Genomic DNA, 13,287 nt, shown 5'->3' with positions numbered 1-13,287 from the left:
GAAGCATTATCTCAGGGAGCCATGTGTTCACAAAGTGTAGTTTCACAACATTTACTCCTCCGGGCATTCGTCTTGGGAGTTGTTCCAATAAATCTTTGGTAGTAACAAAGGTCAGAATGGGTTATAAAAAAGCAGTTGGTTAGGTAATGAGACATAATGCTATGGATAACTTATTTGCTACTTAGCAAGTGGAACTGCTCAGTGATAAAAATCTGAAGAGTTGCATTTGGAGTTAAGACTGACAGCTTGAGAAATAACAGGTGAGCAGGAATGAATCAGCACCAACAGCTAACTGTTCATTCTCTGCTAAACAAACTGTCAAGAAAGCAAAGCTTGGCTCAGAAGTACAAGAATTAATCAGCTGGTGTCAGGAAGAGAAGCAATGATCATTAATTTGCCACCTGGGCGTATTCACATCCATTGATACCAGTCACTCGCTCATCAGCAACAGAAAACAGGACAACACCAAGCCAGGAAAACAAAAGTGGCCTGGCTCAGCTTCTGAATTTGTTTTGGAGGTAGATTAGTAGCAGAGTTTCTGTGTGGTGAATGACTGATCTGATACTTGTCAACTAAACAAGCCAAAACAGAAGAAAACCAAAGCAACTCACCACCTCCAGATGAAGTGGAGTGTGGGTGCCAGGTATGGGCAGATATTTACTGTCAGCAGTAAACCCACACATTCTGACAGCTGCTGCTGCTCTACATGGGAAGGGATGAAAGAGGAAGATGTTGAAAACAGCACAAGTAAAGTCTCCTAGAGTCTTCAACTCCAAGACTTGTTAATGTGCAAAGATTAAAAAAATCTCTATGAAAGATTGAATAGTACTTCCTCATTCTTTTGCTAAAATGTGCAGCTTCATTTAGTGATTCACAGACCACATCGCGTCCCACATAACTTTAGGTACTGGCATGTAAATTTGGGGTGTAGTCATCTTGAGATCTCATATTATCATCAGAAAGTTATGTTCGGAGTAAATAACTTTTCAGAGTTCAGCCTTCTCAAAGGCTGAGGTGCTCTCTGGAAGTAGCTGTTTTCCTAGCTTGGAGCCACTCCATGGCTGGAGGTCACACTCTCTGCTGCAGATGCTGTTGACATTTACAGAATACTTCTGGCACAAAAAGGTTTCTCAGCTTAGCCCCGAATAAATGCAACAGCATTATTTCCGCTCAAGTTCCTCTCTGTCCCCAAGGTACAGCCAAAAAGAAGGGTGAAGGGATTGAATGCAAAATGCATTATGAGCTGACTATTCTCAGCTATCAGACAAACTTCTGGCTAATACAAGAATTAAAACCTGTATTTGGTTAGGTCACTATCACAGAGCCCCTTAGTCAGTGAGATTTCTTTGTGCTATGACTGGGAGTGTGGTGCTCAACAGACTGTGTTTTCCTTAATGGGCCTGAAGTGAGGATTGCTTATAAACAGCACGAACACAAGTTTGTTTGTACCAGCTAGTGCATGTGAGAGAGGCTGACTTGATCTCACGGGCGCTATCTCTGTTATTTTTTTGTGTTTTGTCTACCAAACCTGCACACACTCTCCCCAGTTGGCCTCCTCAGCGCCTCCTTGCTAATGGTCAGTCTTCAGTCCCTGGGGTGATAGTCAGCAACAATTAACGCTACTCTTCCTCTGAAGCTATCTTTATTTTCCAGATCTCTCTCTCTGACATCATGTGTCCATGTCTAAAATTAATTTAGCATTGCACTCTTAATTACATAGCGTACTTTTTGAATAGGTAAATAACTTCAATTTTCCTGAGGAGTAAAACTGGAAATAGTGGAGTTTGAGTGATATCATATTCTGGGATCTGTTTGCTGCCCCCCAGCCAGCTTCTTTGAAGAAATAGTCCAAGTGGATAATTTTATCAAATTACAGCAAAATGGTTAGAGAATGAACTTATCTTCAAGCAGGCATTTTACTGCTGTTTTTAGACCTCTTTGTACCAAATAAAATATCTGGCTTCTAAATTATAGGTAATACAATTAATATTGAAGAAATTAATGACTAAACCACAAAATGATTAATATTTTAGCATTTAGATACAGTAAAAAACAAAATCTGCCTCAACTACACAAATAGCAATTGCACTGAAAATGCTGTTTGTTAGGGAAGTTTTTACTCTTTGCATCTTTAATAAGAAAGTTCACTAACATGGCTTAAAGTCTATAGCAATATGGTTTAAACAGAGTAGCTCAGGTCAGACACTGTAAAATGTCTGGTGATGGAAACCACCTTTTGAAATGTAAAATGAAGAGCTCAGATTTTTAAATGCACCGTTTAATTTTTATGAAACTTTCTGGATATTACTGATGTGTATGGAAGTTGTGTGCATTAACTTTGGAAAAATTTCCATGTAAACAATATGTAGATGAAATCCCATTTGCAGACAAAATGTGGAAGTCTGGAATCATTAATAAACAGTGCACTCATCATACCATTGCATATACAGATTATTAAAAGGCACCTGTTTTTTTTTGTTTGTTTGTTTTGTTTTGTTTTTTTTTTAAGTGTTTGCACTTGGCTGAAAGCAAAGCAAAATGCAAAACAAGAGTGCTAATGACATCTCAATAATGTGCTAAAGAGAAGGTTTCTTGGTGTTTGGCTCAATATAATGCTACAAAACCCATGCTACATGATGCAGCAGTGAAGAAAAAAAAATACAATTTTTAGTTTGTATTCCTTCATTCTCTGGATATTTGTGCTGCAGCTGGGCAGTGGAGGCAACCAGCTGGCTGGGGCTCCCAGTGCTGATGAGCCCCATAACTTGCTACAGAAAAGCGAGGGCAGTTGGTGAATATGGTGTAGATTGAATTTGGTGGGCTCTGAGCTCACCAGGATGAGTTGAATGGAGATCAGAGAGACTGTAAAACTTGACAGTGATGTTTCTACTTTGATTGGTTTAATAGGAAGGAATTTTGGATGGGTGCAGAAGGGAACTATTGAGAGTAAAAGGGAAGCTTAGGTGTCCTCCATGGGGATTCCAAATTCCCTCTGCCAAAAATTGGAAACTGTCTTGGAAACAAGGGCTCTCTTGCACTTTTAGGAGGTGATCCAGACTTTTCATGATATCCTAAGGACTATTAGGCCTCAAGTCTGAGAGGGCCACTGTCTGCCTAGCACAGCCAGCCACAACAAAATGAGTTAAAGACGTAAAGCCACTGCTTCATTAACCTATGAAATGCAAAAATTGTGGGGAATGGAGAAAAGCAATCTTAAGTAAAATAAAGCTTTACAAGAAAATGCCAAAGGACTATAGTAGAAGTGAATTAAATAGTCAGCCCATGCTAAATCTTGGTGACTGAGGGTTGAACAAGATAAAACGTGGGAGGAGAAATACAGAGCTGATGTTTTATTGGTGTACAACTAATGCAAATATCTTGACTAGCATGGGTAATTGTAATGACAAATTAAAAATCCTAGCAAGAAAATATTACAAAACACTAGAATTAAGGGATTGTTTTAAATTTTGTTAAAGAAAACAACCAGAGTCAGCAAGAGTGCAGTCTGATATTATAGTATAAGGTATTTAAAAACAACCATTAAGACTTTTTGCATCAGTCATTTCAGGGATGCAAATAGCAAATTATAGCCCTGTGCTTCCCACCCACAGTCTGTAGGCAACAAGATTTCTCTTTCCAATTGTGTGGTTTTTGTTTGTTTTTCTTTAAAGGATGCATGTACATGATTAAACCAAGCTTGCCCTTCTATCTACTTTTCTGAGCAAAACCATCTGTTTATTGGTGTATTATAAGAATGAAGGTCCCTCCCCCTTCACAGAAGATGGCACAATTCAGAAAGAGCTGTTTCAGAACATACTCAGTTTAATTACAGGATCAATGAACACAGCAATATTTTCTTGGCAAAAGGTAGAAAAGCTGGCAGTTTCTCTGGAGCAGTTTCTTGGCATTACATCTCTGCATTAGAAGCTTGGATTATATTTCTTATTTTGTTTTTCTGTTCCCCTGGTTCATTTCCTCTATCATTTTTTTTTCCTAATGGTACATAAAAATAACATGCTGCATTCTTTGTTATGAAGAAAGAAGGAATTAACTCAGTTGCTTTTTGAATTTGTAAAGTGGTGGATTTGCTAAGAATTCTGTGTATAGGCATATATTATCCAATAATAAATAAGGTTGGTGAATGAACAGCTCAGAAGGAGAGGAAACAATTTAAAGGGGTAAGTGTTAAGTATTAAACTTCCATAATCACCACTGATGAACTTATATATTACAATGTATTATTGGCATAAGAAAAAAATGAGTTAGTTATACAATGTAATGCTACAAGGATATCAGGCAAGACAAAAACCTTAGAGTAAAGAGACACAGAACACCTGCTACTGGTACTTGAGACTGATCCTGGTGTTTCTTTGCTGTTGCCTTTGCCCAATCCATAAAGTTCTTTTCTATAGATCACTGCATATACTAAGCTGAATTTATTATTGGCAAACAGATATGTTAAGAGCATTATTTTTCAGAGGAGGATTATTCCCCTTCACTTGTTCCTCTAAGAGACTAAACAAAGTGACCAAACAACAGAAATGACTGCTGAATGAAGAGAAAGATCATATAAGCCATGATATGTATCTTCACTTAACACAAGAGTGTAAGTTTCAAAATTTTACAATTCAGATTTCTAGTCTTTTATAATATAATGAAGAATGAATTCATAATCTGCACTAGATTCATGATGGAGCTATCTGAGCAAGAATGAGTCATAAAGAATAAAATGAGTAATAAAAATGGATAGAATTTTTATGAAAATAATTTTTATACCTGAATAGCAGTCAAAATTGCTTCACTTTTGCTCTCTTCTTATCTTTGTTTTTAGTGCTATATGAAAAGGGCTTTATCAATAACTTGCTTTTCATAAATAAAAGGTATTTTCACTCAGGTACACTATTATTTTTATGTTCATACAGCCATATGGAAGCTGTAGTAGTTTCTTTCCTTCATCTTTTCCACTTGCTTATGCCATTGTGCAAGAGTAACTGGATATGGCTCCCATTACAAATTCACATTAGGTACATTACTGTGTCTGGAAACATCTTCTCATTCTACAGTTCTAGTATAGGATTGGAAGGAGTGTCCAAATGAGACAAGTCTTTCTAAGCCTTTTCCCTTAGGATGTAATTTTGCCTCACTGATGAAGTTAAAGATTGAAAGTCCCATTTCAAGCTCTGCAAATCAGAACCTAGGGTCACTTTAATGGGTTAAGATATTATGCTGTGTCTTGTGAATGCAAAATTATAGATTTTATTTTATTTTTTAATATGATTTTATTGTGGTTTATCCCAGCCAGCAGCTAAACACCACACAGCCATTCGCTCACCCTCCCCCCCTCCCTCTCTGGGATGGGGGAGAGAAACGGGAAAGTGAAGCCTGTGAGTTGAGATAAAGACAGTTTATTAAGACAGGAAAATAATAATAATAATAATAACAATAATGATGATAATAGTACTAAGAATAATGATGTGTACGAAACAAGTGATGCACAATGCAATTGCTCACCACCTGCTGACCGATGCCCAGCCTAACCCCAAGCAGCCAATCACAGCCTCCCCCCCCCCCAGCTAGCCACCCCTCTATATTGTTTAGCATGATGCCAGATGCTATGGAATACCCCTTTGGCCACTTTGGGTCAGCTGTCCTGGGTCTGTCCCCTCCCAGCTCTTGCTGTACCCCCTGCCTGCCCGCTGGCAGGACAGAGCGAGAAGCTGAAAAGTCCTTGGCTTGGTGTAAGCACTGCTCTGCAACAATTAAAACATCAGCATGTTATCAGCACTCTTCTCATCCTAATCGAAAACATAGCACCCTACCAGCTGCTAGGAGGAAAATTAACTTTGTCCTAACTGAAACCAGGACAGAATTGTAAAACAGGCTCTCTCCACACCTGTACACTTCTTTAAAAATAGGGCAAAGTATTTTGAGAGTTAATTGGACAAAAAGAGTTAACAGCTGGGTAGAATAGCTTCTGGAAAACTTTAACCTCTAAATAGCTATCACAGCAATAGCCTAAATTTTTTGTTTAAATTTTGCATGACATTATAAGTTGTCTGTAAAACTTTATGATATTTTTCACCAAAAGTGTTGCTTAGCTATGTCTAGCTCTTATTTAAATGCCTTAAACTTTTCTGTAATGAATCAAATAACATTTGACTAAGCTAAGTAAGCCTACTGCTGTATGAAATCTTTCTCTTTTTCTTTTTTTTTAAAGAGATGGATGACACAGATCTCCACCCATCCATACCAGATCTGCGTAACTTTTGTAAAACAAGAGGGTTTTCATTCGAAAATATTTCATTTCACATTGATTTTTTTTTCTGCCCACACCCATGTTTCATAGTGGTATTCGAATGAAACTAGCTCCTACAAACTTCAGTGAGCGGCCTTCCGCAGAATATGTTGTTGCTGTGAAGAATGCATTCTTTGGGAAAAGTACTACTGTGATCTAACATCTTTTTAAAACAGCAAAAAACAGGAAAACTATGTTGGTACTGATTTTAAGGCAAATATTAAATTGTTTTCTGGCTTTCTTTAACATTCTTAACTGCTTGGAATGCAAATGTTTTTAGGAGTTAGCTATTGCTACAAATATTAGAAATTAGTTGTTGTGTACACTAGTCTAAATACAATGGTGTTCACTCACTGAAAACAGGTTTCTATTACATCCAGCCTGCAAAAGTAGAAAAAAATTGTAAATATCTCAATATAGGATCTAAATTTGTTTTCAAAGGATTTTTGTACTTCTCAGAAGCATGTTACGTCACTGTTTTTAGGTCTTTTTGAGAACTATTTCTTTGGAGCAGTCAGGAAAGCATTTTGTATTTAATCTGGACACTTTCAGTAATATTCTTCAAAAATTTGCCAGCTTTGGAAATAATATTAAAAATCTCTTGGATTTGCTCTGTTTGTTTTGCTTCTTCTCTTCCTCCTGGCTGCATTCTTATACTATGATTTGCAGAACCATAAATACAAGAGTAACCACTAGTCATTTTAACTCACTTCTGATGATAAATTTAAGAGTAACTACATGTCATTTTGACTCACTTCTGATTTCTTTGCAGGGCTTTCTGCTTTTATTTTCAGGATTAATCACTGCTATTATATAAATATTTGTTGCCTTCAGAAAAGTTTCCAAGGGATTTTGACTATGGGTGCGTCCATCTTTATTTAGATGTGCTAATCCTGGTAAAAGTTACAAAAATGTCATTTGTAGCTAAACTGAATAGGTTCAGATTTGTTCTACGTTTACTAAATTTAACATCTAAATTTGGTGCATGAATATGAAACATTTTCTTAATAGCCCAGGATCTTCATGTTTCCAGATGTAAGTGCTTATTGGTGTTCAGGCTCATATCAGCAATTTTTTGTATTCTTAATCTAGAGTGAATATTCTGTTTCCACCTTCACATCTTAAGAAATAATTCTTTTATTTATTTGTTTATTTATTTCTTCACAGAACATTTAATTACATGGCATTTGCTATGACGTCTCAATAGTGTATGATCTGCAGGGACTGTAAATCCTTTGCAGATTAGAGGCTTACTACTCAGTCTGGCTACATCAATTTTTTCTGATATTAAATGTGAGAAAAAAGCTTTTTCTCAACTGGAGTTATGTGGGCATTTATAGCTTATTTTTGAGCCATCCAGTGTAGAAAGTAACTGATTTTGTTTCCAGTATTTCACATGGATATTTTTCACTCTGATTTGTCTTTTTCATCCTCTTTTCTTATTTTTTTTTCCAGTAAATGAGCTGTATTATTGTCATTTACAGCATCAACCCACATAAGAGTGAGAAAGAGAGAAAATAAAGGAACAGTAAGAATAAACAGTTTATATTCTTAATAATTCTTAATCAGCTACTGCTTTTGATACTTTAAACATGGTGATAATTAATGTGGAAAGCTCTGGAAGCCTTAGTAAGCTAGCTTGATCATCTGAAGAATGCCAGTACTTATTAGGGAAAGTTCATGATTCATACTCAAGAATTAAGCCAAGAGAATCTTGTGACCTAAGCAGCCTGGGTCTCCAGTGGTAAAAATGTGATTTTCTTATCTTCACAAAAATAATAATTGAGACAGAGAGCAGGGATGGAAGCAGACAGTATACATTTGATTTAAGAGCCAGCAATACTCAGTGTAAGGGGAATTGCTGTTTTGGCAAATTGTGAATGTCATGATAGAAATGTAAACTGCAGTATAGGAAATATTCCAGAGAGATGAATCAGAGAATATCTGAGAAACAGCAAAAAGGAGAACTGTAATGTGAAATGATAGGTCTTTCATCTTCAGTGTCTAAGCTATTATGAGGAGATTTCCAGTCAGTCACTTGATATTCAGGAAATCGCTTTTTGCTGGGTATTAATCACTTAAAAATGAACACATGAACATGTATTACAGTATGTTAGGTAGTCACTGCAAGACTGGGTGCAAGATTTGGAGTGATGACATGAAATCTAATCCATTTCTAATAATAACCATTGACTTGACAGAGTCAGTCAGCTTCAGCATTTCAGTCTCTCCTGTTCTACAACTTAGATAATAATTTAGCTTTTCATTTATTTGTTTAGGATGTTGCATAAAAAGCCTTTGAAATATGAGCAATAAAGGATACAATGCACAGGAGCACTGCAAACTAACTCCCTGACTAACAAAGTCACATTAACACATACTTATCCTTCTGCAGAGCTCACTGATATAAACAACCCTGCTTATATTTAGATATACGTTCACGTGCCTTGCCACCTCTATCCTTCTCTCTTTATCCTTATTTTAGGATATCTTCTTGTATTTAACAGGTTAATAAGAAAAATGAACAAAACTCTACCTATCATCATTTTTTGATGGGAACCTACATTCACAAGCATAAGAAAAATAAAGTATTATTGGTTCAGTGTGACTCCAGTCTTATAGTGCCTTCATTGACTTTGAAGAAAGATGAGCGTTAGCAAGCAAAAATGTAATTGTTGTATAAATCTGATGATCCTGTTGATTTCTTTAAAAACTGCAGTCCAATTCCTTAGCATTCACAATGCAAAAATACCTGGCATGTACTGAGAGAAATTTCAGTGGCAAATTTGGTAGGAACTGCACAGGTGGGTAACAGCCAACTCCTTTATGGGCAGTCTTTTGTACTGGCTTATGTATTGCAAAAATCAGTTATGAGGGGATGGTGCTGTAAGGGACAGTAGTCATTTTAATAACACACTAACAGTGGTTTGATTAGAGTTCTGTTGAGGAAATGGTGCATTTAAAGTTTCTTGAGAGAAGTTGATCTGTAGGGAAAAATTACCATCATTACACTCCTGTGCTCAGTTGCAACATCTCAAATTCATGTTTATTCATACCCGCCTTTGCAATGCTGTTGAGTTGCAGTGGGAATAAAACAAATTATACAATGAAGGTGTATACACTGCTGAAGTGCATAAAGCAAATTCCATCACTGCTGCTAGAAACTGCTTGAATGACAGAGTAATTTATAATCTTTCATAAAACATATTGATGCATTTAAATTTTAAATCTCTTTTGTGTTGTTTGGAGAAAAAGTAGACAGATTGCATTAAGAAAGTCAATTTCTATACAAAAATACTTCAAACTGTTTCAGAATTGCAGTCTAAATCTTTCAGCATTTTTCTTAAATCTCATCAGTGCATCAGCCTTTGGCAAGAAGTGGAAGCAGACCTTCAGATACACGTCCTTGCCTTTCCTCTTGCCCCCTTAGTGAAAGAATGATGGAAAAATGCTTTGTCAGGACAGCAATAGGTTTCTGCAATACAAATCTGAAGTTATAAGATTACTGTTTTAAGTGGAAACAGCATATAGCAGTCTTTGCCCAGCAGAGCTGTTCTTTAGTTGGTTTTACAAATATTGCTACCTTTATAAGCAGGCATTTATAAGCATTTCTTCCATAAGAAATTCTCATTTCTTGTCCTTATAACCACACACACTCACACACACAAAAGTGTGAGTGAGTGTGTAGAATAACAAAAGATTTATTGCTCTTCTGCATTTGCAATGAATACTTTTATTCATTATTTTTACATTTTCACACGGAAGACTTCTAAAAGCAGAAAGGACGATTAGATCCCAAACTACTACTGGATGTCATGATGATATCATGATGACTAAACTGCATAGCTCCCATTTGTATCTTGGACATATCCAGAGTTTTGTTATCAGATTTGCCAAGTATTAACTACTACATTTTACAAATGGAAAAAAAATCTTTTATATATAAACATAAAAGGCCTATTATCGTACTACCTCTATACAGCTTTCTATATCCTATTATAGGATATTGTAAAAACGAGAACCCAAAACCCAAACCTGTAAAATGTTTTTAGCTAAATGTTGCCTGGAATATAACAATTTAAATTACAAGTTTAACATGAGTGTTCCTGTTGTTAAACTTGTTCTTCTTTCTATGTTCTTTCTATGTCCTTCTTTCTATGTGATCATATGTCAATGATCACTTCATGTATAAATTGAAACTTGGTAGATCTTGGAATCTTGTTCTTTAATGTACATTAAAAAGTACATTTTTTAAAATTTCAAATTAAAAATTTTAATGTGTGTTCTCCAACTGAACTTGTAATTATGACTACCCTGATTCTCATTCTCAATTAATATTTATCATTGACAGCTTCCCATCTATAGCTGCCTAATGTTGTTGCTTTCGGTCCACCTTTTGTTAGTTGCTATTGTGATATATAGGAAAAGACACTTAAAATGTTACACTAAAAAGCATTCATTATTTGCAATTTCACTTTTGCTACTTTTACTTCATTCTTATACCAGGTTAAAGTTAGTTTTCTCATGTGCTTGACATAGAAGCATGATTGAGAATATGAAGAGCTTAACAATGTGCAAGCAGGCAGCGGGTTGCTCCCTTGTCCAGCCCTACCAGTGTTTGCGGGCTGACTTGCAGAACTAGTCATGGCATTCATTTAGCACGGAAGAAAAAAGATTACTGAGGTACTACAGACTATGCAGTATTTTCAGGTGGGGACCAGCATGTTCCAGTTTGGTAACCATTTTTTTTCTTTATGCCATATATGGTAAAAGATTTGAGCCCATACACCAGAATCTATTCAGTCACCTACTCTTTGAGAGTGCCTAATGCTTTCTGTTTGCTTTGGAAAAGTCTATGATGTGTTAGCGCAGTTAAATTGTGGTGAGAGACACATAAAGAAAATGCATCTCTGCTGATTCCTAACACTTTCTTACTGTTTTCTGGAGGAAATGAGTGTTTTACCTACCTATGCTATAAAATGTAAAGAAATAGCTGAAGTTAAGAACAGCAAGGAAATTTCACTGGGTATACAGGAAAAATGTGTAAATATAATAGACTGTAAGAGCGACAGTTGTAAGAAAACAAAAAGCATTTTTAGGTTCAATCTTAGATCTGTTAATTGATGGAAATACTCTTATATTTGTAGCCTGTATTCATATTTTGGTCCATTGCTGATTTCTTCATGCTAGGAATAATACCGTTGTACTAAATATGAGGAAAACAGGGGTTCTTTTAGGAAAAAAGGCAATTGTCTTCATGTTGTCAGTTATATCCTTGGTATTATTAGCTAAAGAAGACTTATTTATTAACATTTATTCCTGAAATTAAGAGAGGACATGCCGCAGAGACAAGTGGGCCCTATAACATTTGTGAAGTTTAAGTGTTCTTTCAAAAATCTATACAGTTTTTATTATAAAAAAAAAATTGATACACATTTCTTTTTCTTATCAAAGTTATACCCAATGTGGATATGTAAAACTCACATACATAATACTGACATTTGTATGGACATAAATTATTTCAATTTTCAATATAGCTTAGCCTCATTCTAGAATATTTTATACATAAAAGAGCAATAAGGGAAACTAGGATTATGACAAAAATTAGATATTTTAATCCCAAAACATTGTGAAACACTAGCAAAATATATTTATTTTCTGCTGAGCAAAAAGAAACCTCAGCCTTGCAAGGTACTGTATTCAGATGGTGTCTGATTCCTGTATTGAATCCCATCAATTTCATTGTGTTCACTGCAGTTTACAAGTCTGCTTGCAGAATATGAAGCATGGTCTTGAAGCAGAGGGAAGGATAATACATTCATATACTGTAAATGAAAACTACTTCTACAATGTTATACAAATGTAGGACTCAGATTTTGGAAAGCAATCCAAAGCCATCTCTGTACTTATGGTGAGATTTTGACTCTGTAGTGAACACCACCCATGGATATGGAAACCAACGAACATAGATTTACAAATTAGGAATAGAGCTAGATAAGATTAAGCTATTTTAAATACTAGATGTACAGTACAAAGCAATAATATTATTCACAGAATTCTATTATCTGAAATGGGAAAACAGTTTAGTGGGTTTTATTTGAAATAAATAAAATATTTTGGCTGTGACCTGGATCATCTGCATGCAAAAATTCTCACAGCTAAAGACTGACTGGAGGACAAACTTTGGAAGATTGACAAGAACTTACTCTATAAAAATGCAGTAAAGTTTACAACTTTTGTATATAACTTCAAAGAGAAATTAAGTTTATCAGTGGTGAAGTTCCTCCAGTAAGGAAAACTGGTTTTCTTTCCAAAAGAAAGAAGGCATAATATAATATTTAAGAATATTTACTTACCTACAGGTACTTAAATATGTACATGTAGGTAAGTAAATAAATAAGAACATTAATATGTTCTTTTAGCATTCAGGTTCAATACTTAATATCTAAAGGTGCAAGATTCAGCATACATTACTGTAATATACCCATATGTGTTTTCAGTTATCTACATACTGTCAATACAAACCATATTTTCCAATAATATTTCTGTCTTTTAATTTTGCACACCTCACTCTTAGAAATGTATTTTCAAATATATTGACAATTCACAACTTGTTACTGACATTAGCTGCAACTAGAAACTACCAAAGCACAAGAAAATGGCTCATCTTATACTCCAGAGTAAAAGAGAGTAAAGATCTCAGAGCGAATGGGGACAAGAGGTTTTGGGAAAGTTGCTTTGTGCTTTTACAAACAATATTTTTCAAAAACATTTGTAAGAACATATGAGATCTATTGGCATAACACACTAGAAGTTATATTTTAGAATAGTTATCTTATGTCACTTTATTCCCAGCCCCCTTTTTGCCGCTATCCCAAACTCAAAATTATAAGGGATTTCTTCATAATAGGAAATAGACTGCAGAACATAGTTTTATAAATATCTATAATACAGAGATTATTTTAAAAACACTGTTGTATTTTGGTGAGTTT

This window comes from Aythya marila, assembly GCF_965140915.1.
Source record: "Aythya marila genome assembly, chromosome: 15".
Classification (NCBI taxonomy): domain Eukaryota; kingdom Metazoa; phylum Chordata; class Aves; order Anseriformes; family Anatidae; genus Aythya; species Aythya marila.
This window is presented reverse-complemented; position numbering follows the sequence as displayed.